This window comes from Pygocentrus nattereri, chromosome 25, assembly GCF_015220715.1.
Source record: "Pygocentrus nattereri isolate fPygNat1 chromosome 25, fPygNat1.pri, whole genome shotgun sequence".
Lineage (NCBI taxonomy): Eukaryota > Metazoa > Chordata > Actinopteri > Characiformes > Serrasalmidae > Pygocentrus > Pygocentrus nattereri.
Window position 1 is genome coordinate 26,881,348 of NC_051235.1, and position 7,302 is coordinate 26,888,649.

Below are 7,302 nucleotides of genomic sequence, written 5' to 3' on the forward strand. Positions count from 1 at the left end.
TATATTAAAAATACACAAAATCTAGAGAAAATATATAAGACATAGAGACAGTATACATTTTAAAGTGACTTGAGTGACTGTGTTGTTATTGGTAGTTGGGGACGGAGCCACAGCTTCACAGCTTGCTCAGAAGCCTGACAGCCTGTGGGTAGAAACTGTTCATTAACTGGGTTGTTCTAGCCTGGATGCTGCGGAGTCTCCTGCCTGATGGCAGGATGGTGAACAGGCCGTGTGCTGGGTGACGCTGACTGACTGGATCTTTTTGATCTTCCTGAGGCAGCGGGACTGATCGATGTCCTGTAAGGCTGGTAGTTTGTTGCCTATGATGGCTTCTGTCATCCTCACCACTCCTCTAAGGGCCTTGCGGTCGCAGGCGGTGCAGCTGCTGTACCAGACAGTGATGCAGCCTCTGAGGATGCTGTCTATGGTGCAGCTGTAGAAGTGGGTGAGGATCTGAGGAGGCAGACCAAACGTCCTGAGCCTATGCAGGAAGAAGAGTCGCTGATGGGCAGATCTCACAATAGCGTTGGTGTGGAGGGACCAGGTGAGGTCATCAGTCACTGCTGACTCTCTCCACTTCAGCTCCATTGATTCCATGCCCACAGGTGTATAAAGCCGAGCCCCTAGGCCTGCAGACTGCCTCTACAGACATTAGTGAAAGAATGGGTCGCTCTCAGGAGCTCAGTGAATTCCAGCGTGGTACCGTGATCGGATGCCACCTGTGCAACAAGTCCAGTCATGAAATTTCCTCACTACTAAATATTCCAGAGTCAACTGACAGTGGTATTATACCAAAGTGGAAGTGATTGGGAATGACAGTGACTCAGCCACGAAGTGGTAGGCCATGTAAAATGACAGAGCAGGGTCAGCGGATGCTGAGGGGCATAGTGCGCATCTAAGCCTTACATCACCAAGTGCAATGCAAAGCAGTGGTTGATTGCAGTGGTGTAAAGCGCCACTGGACTCTAGAGCAGTGGAGACGTGTTCTCTGGAGCGCCGAATCACACGTTTCTGTCTGGCAATCCGATGGACGAGTCTGGGTTTGCCGGTTGCCAGGAGAACGGTACTTGTCTGACTGCATTGTGCTGAGTGTAAAGTTTGGTGGAGGGGGGATTATGGTGTGGGGTTGTTTTTCAGGAGTTGGGCTCGGCCCCTTATTCCAGTGAAAGGAACTCTTAAAGCTTTGGCACCAAGAGATTTTGGACAGTTTCATGCTCCAAATTTGGTGGGAACAGTTTGGGGACGGCCCCTTCCTGCTCCAACATGACTGCACACCAGTGCACAAAGCAGGTCCATAAAGACACGGATGAGTGAGTTTGGTGTGGAAGAACTTGACTGGCCTGCACAGAGTCCTGACCTCAACCTGACAGAACACATTTGTGATGAATTAGAGTGGAGACTGTGAGCCAGGCCTTCTCGTCCAGCATCAGTGTCTGACCTCACAAATGCACTTCTGGAAGAACGGTCAAAAATTCCCTTAAACACTCCTAAACCTCGTGGAAAGCCTTCCCAGAAGAGCTGAAGCTATTATAGCTGCAAAGGGTGGGCTGACATCATATTAAACCCAATGAATTAAGAATGGGATCTCATATTTCAGTAGTGTGTGTGTGTGTGTGTATAAAAAAAAAAAAAAAAAAAAAAAAAATATATATATACATTTGGCAGTGTTATTTGTAGTGTATGTGAGTGTCATTCACTCCGGGATCACATGGTAAATAAAAATATGCAAGTCTAATGTTGCAAACAGAGGTTAAACATTGCAACGGCTGTCCTGTGCTTACCTCAATGCTCCAATGATGAAATTGCATGAGTATATGTGTGTGTGTGTGTGTGTGTGTGTGTGTGTATACATACATATGTATCGCTGCTGTCAGAACAAAACCTCTCCAAAATGGTAACTTTACAAGAGAAGGGAAAAACATATATTGCTTTCAATGTAACTCAATGGAACCAGGTTTTTTCCCAAGTCACTTTAGGCTGTTTCTTTAGGTCCATCCTTCATGAAATTTTCACACAATATAAAGGCACACAAGCAATTACACAATTAATGCCAAAAACTGAAAATCAACCATAATGGAGATACAAGGTTTTGTTCTGACAGCAGCGATATATATATATATATATATATATATAGAAAACATGAACTCATTTCAGGGACGCTGAGTGACGCCTAAACCACAGCCTTTTCTTTTACTCTCCGTATGTCATCTAATGTAGCTGATTATGAACACTTTCTGCAATGCTTTCACAATACAAGTGTAATTTTGTCATGTGAATAAAGAAATCATGAATTTTAGTTTTATAAAGACGTCTGCACAGTGAAACAATCTGAAATTAATTCAAGTCAAAACTTGAGATGCTGCATAATTATGAATACTGACTTTTCCAAGTAATGTTTTAATTACATGTTTCTCTTCAAATATGTCAATATATCTTATTATAAACATTTCATTTTAATATATCATGGAGATCTTTTGACAATATAACTCTCAGGTGTGTAGTGCAGCTTCAAACACTACAGCAGCTTTCACACATTAAAGTTAGGAAATAGTTACTGCGCTAAAATAGCTGAAAAATAAAATAGATACCAGAAATAAACCTTACAAACCTGCTCAGCTACAGAGCCACAGTGAAACTTCGTAGTCCGTCTATCAGCTCAGGAACTGAGGTGTTTTCACTGTTCTGGTTCTTCATGAATTCATAAAGCTCTAAAAATGGAAGAATGTATATTTGTGCCATACAGAACTTGTTCCACTGCTCCTAACATGCTGATGGGACAATGCTGGAAATCAATTAACAATAATTAAACTTAAATTACTCGTATTTGCCACATTTCATCTGTGAAACTGAAAGCCTTACTAGGTTGTGTGTCAATGATGGTGTGGCAGCACCACCTGCTGTACCAGGTAGAGATTGAATGAGTAGCTTAATTTAAGCAGCAGCGCCATCTGGTGGTTCATAAAGGCTTTTCAGCCTAAAAATATGAACCGCCAATGCTTTCAATACTGCTGAGCTTCCTAAATAGCCACTTTGTCCTAAAATATGAGTTTTATTTTGACTAAACAAACTTTTAAGGCATGCATGTTTTCATGTTTTAAAGCAGGGATGCCCAAACCAAATGCAGTTTCTGTCCAGACGTCTCTGATGGACAGGAATGTATAAAACAGTGATGTAAAGTGACATAACATAAACATTGAACTGTGCTGTCAGTAGACTCTTGTCCACTTCGTTACTCTGCGTCCTTCTCTACAGTCTTTCAGCGTGTGAGCTGCTGCCCTGAGGCGCCTTTAACACACACAGATCAGCAGCTTTGTATTAAATACGTTTGTTGTGATTTGAAGACTGTTCGTCTTACGGAAAGAGCTGTAACTCATTCAGTGTAAAACTGAGCTCATTTTCTGAGTTAAAGTACTACAGACCTGAGAACTACAAAACTGCAGTGGAATCTATGTTTTAGTTTCATTCATGATCATTTAAAGAGCTCATATTATAGGAAAATGTTCCTGCTTTTTAAATAAAAGAGTTTGGTGTTTTAGGTAAACTATGATTCATATGTGAAATGTAATGCTCACTCATTGGTCCACACAGTCCATGCATGGAAACAAGGCTGTTTGTTTTGTTGTGAAATCAGTGTTTTTGTGATGTCACATATCAAAACCAGCACATTTACATGTATCTGTCTATTCAGCCTACAGCAGTTTAGCTCTGCCCAGTAAAAATATAGGACAGGTGCCTCTTTAAACATTTTCTACGGATTAATACCTAAATGGAAAAGGACATTTTTTTTGAAAAAGGAAATATTGCAGTGTTCCTGTAATTGTTGATAACTATGAAGAGCAATGCACTTCTGCTTCTTTTGGTTCTTCAGAGGTTCTTCAGCAAAGAAAATCCTTTTCAAAAAGGTTCTACATAGAACCATTTGCAGCACATTCTCCACCAGTGTTCATGGTCCTATATAGAGCATGACCATCTTTTGTAACAGTGTATCTAAACATGAATTAATGTTTGTTTATCATTAATCTGTGACATGAAGGAAAATCTTTAGTAGATGATGACAACTGCAGTGTACCTGACTGTGCCTGATTATATCTGACTGTATCTGATCGTATCTCACTGTGTCTGACTGTACACGAATGTATCTGACTGTACCTGATTGTATCTAACAGTACCTCTCTGGTTCCTGTGGCTCAGCTTTGAGCAGCCCTATTTTGACACCTTAAGCACTTTGGTCCCACCCCCACTCAAACATATACACCCACCCAACTAGCCTTCATACTTTCTCCATCACCTCTGCCGTTTCACATAGGAGTTACACCGCTGAACAGGACTGAACAAAACAACGATTCAGTATTACAGATAGCAGACATGAAATGTCTGTGCTGGTGACTGATTCAGGTCACAGGCTCCTCCAGTAATATTCAGATACAGGCTTCAATTTGAAATTATTTATTGAAAGACACAAAATCCAAATAATATATCAAAGAATATATTAAGTGCCTGTCACAAGATTCAAAATCATACAAACTCATTATTCAAAACTGAATTAATTAATCAATTAGAAAAAAGCAGTGAAATATATGTGCTTTAAAATGAAACATTTAAAATAAGGCATATAGGAGATACAGTGGGGCAAAAAAGTATTTAGTCAGCTACTGATTGTGCAAGTTCTCCTACTTAGAAAGATGAGAGACGTCTGTAATTTTCATCATAGGTACACTTCAACTATGAGAGACAATATGAGAAAAAAAATCCCGTAAATCTCATTGCAGGATTTTTAAAGAATTTAAGAATTGTAAGAAACTGGAAGACATAAAAGACCATTGATAATCTCCCTCGATCTGGGGCATCACGCAAGATCTCATCCCGTGGGGTCAAAATGAACTACACAGGGACCTGATGAATGACCTGCAGAGAGCTGGGACCAAACTAACAAGGGCTACCATCAGTAACACGCTACGCCGAGAGGGACTCAAATCCTGCAGTGCCAGGCGTGCCCCCTGCTTAAGCCAGTACATGTCCAGGCCTGAGTTGCATCCCAAGAACACCAAACCTACTGTGAAGCCTGGGGGTGGAAACATCAGGCTTTGGGGCTGTTTTTCTGCAAAGGGGACAGGACGACTGATCCGTGTTAAGAGAAGAATGAACGGGGCCATGTATTGTGAGATTTTAAGCCAAAACCTCCTTCCATCAGTGAGAGCATTGAAGATGGAACGTGGCTGGGTCTTCCAGCATGACAATGATCCCAAACACACTGCTCGGGCAACAAAGGAGTGGCTCCGTAACAAGCATTAAGGTACTGGAGTGGCCTAGCCAGTCTCCAGACCTCAACCCCATAGAACATTTGTGGAGGGAGTAGAAAGTCTGTGTTGCCCAGCGACAGCCCCAAAACATCACTGCTCTAGAGGAGATCTGCAGGAGGAATGGGCCAAAATACCAGCTACAGTGTGCAAACCCGGTGAAGACTTGCAGGAAACGTTTGACCTCTGTCATTGCCAACAAAGGTTATGTTACAAAGTATTGAGTTGAACTTTTGTTATTGACCAAATACTTATTTTCCACCATAATTTACAAATAAATTCTTTAAAAATCCTACAATGAGATTTCCTGGATTTTTTTCTCATATTGTCTCTCATAGTTGAAGTGAACCTATGATGAAAATTACAGACCTCTCTCCTCTTTCTAAGTAGGAGAACTTGCACAATCAGTGGCTGACTAAATACTTTTTTGCCCCACTGTACTTCTATGTGGATATATAGTTGTTCGGGCACCCTGGTCACATTACATGTGTTTTTTGACACATACATAAGTGAACACATCCACTACAGAGAACACACTTCTGCACATTTTCTTGCACGATTACCATTTGTTTGTTGAATTTAACACTTTGGGGTAAAATAAACAAAATTTAGTTTTTCGTTAGTTTTTTTTTTCCATTGAAATGTTAAATGCAGCAAGGAACATAGAAATTGTGTACTAAAAGATGAAAAAAAAAATTACATTAAATCGTATTCTCCATAGATGATGTGTCAACTTATTTTCAGTAAGAAAATCAATCAAATCTAATTTGACCTGGGGGAGTTGCCTGAGGCTCCAGATTCATACAAGCTGTTCAGTCTAACGACTGAATAAGGGTCAATAGACGGTGTGGATTCTTCACGGCCTGGATCAGCCGTCTTAGATCCAAAGAAACTCCCCTCCTCACCATTTCCAACAGCAAATGGAGAACCTGCATGTAGCATGAGTGAAGATTATACAGTAAGCATTACAGAGACGACTGAACACGGAAAAGAAGAGGAAGATGACGCGACTGAAACACTGACACACTTACAGTCCATGTCAGGAGCTTCTTCTCTGCAGCAATCAGAGGAAAACATGATGTAACAGAAATGAGTAACCGTTGATGCAGTTATGGAAATCATGTGTATGTAAAATGAAGATGAATATGACTGTGATAGCTCACCTTTGTTGACCAGTCTGACGTCCTGTATGAATGGAAATATATAGTATATTAAATGAGGACAATGTCAAATGTCTATTAGTAAATGTTCAGATAGAAACTCTGTCTTTGAGCTGTTTCTTCACAGTGTGGTTACCTTGTGATGTGATGCACTTCTTTCTCATGAACACGACCAAGACAATCAGCAGAAGACACAGTATTATGGAAACTGCAATAAATAAGGGCTTAAGACGATCAACATCTGTGTAGAGACAGTGAAAACATCAGCAGTTACATTTATGGCATTTGGCAGACGCTCTTATCCAGAGCAACTTACAGTTTGATCATTTTACACAGATAGGTGAAGTTAGGAGTCTTGCCCAAGGACTATTATTGGTGTAGTGGAGGGTGCTTACGCAGGTGGGGATTGAACCCCAGTCTACAGCATAGAAGGCAGAGGTGTTACCCACTACACTAACCAACCACCAGTCAGAGATAAGATGATGTAAAAGTGGTGTTTTAAATAGGACCCGGGAAGCTCTGACATGATGCTCAGCCTGCACTGGGAAGCAGGGTCTTGCTGGGGGCGGGGGTCAGACGAAGAGTATGGAGGGGACAGAAAACGGTTGGGGGGGTCCTTTGGGGCGCCCTGGCTCTTCCTCTCTTCTGCACAGCAAGGCTATATTGCCTACTTATTAGTGATGTAACAGACTATTGTATGTTGTTTACAAGATGTTCAATGTGTGTGTGTGTGTATGTATATGTGTATACATATATCTTACCACTGTATTTACGTAGCATACTGCCTGTCTGTCATCATTATAATTATTAATAATTGTCTCTTTTTGTCTCACTATTTGTTTGCC

At 41.1% G+C, this 7,302-nt stretch overlaps 1 long non-coding RNA gene across 1 annotated transcript; it reads right to left on the reverse strand.

Moving 5' to 3' along the window:
• Window positions 1-6,146: 6,146 nt before the first annotated feature.
• Window positions 6,147-6,679, reverse strand: LOC108435633. The gene is made up of 4 exons (XR_001858458.1): window positions 6,594-6,679; window positions 6,461-6,482; window positions 6,329-6,351; window positions 6,147-6,226 (listed from the first exon to the last, which is right to left on the reverse strand). It is a non-coding gene; the product is annotated as an uncharacterized LOC108435633 (long non-coding RNA).
• Between the last annotated feature and the right edge of the window lie 623 nt (window positions 6,680-7,302).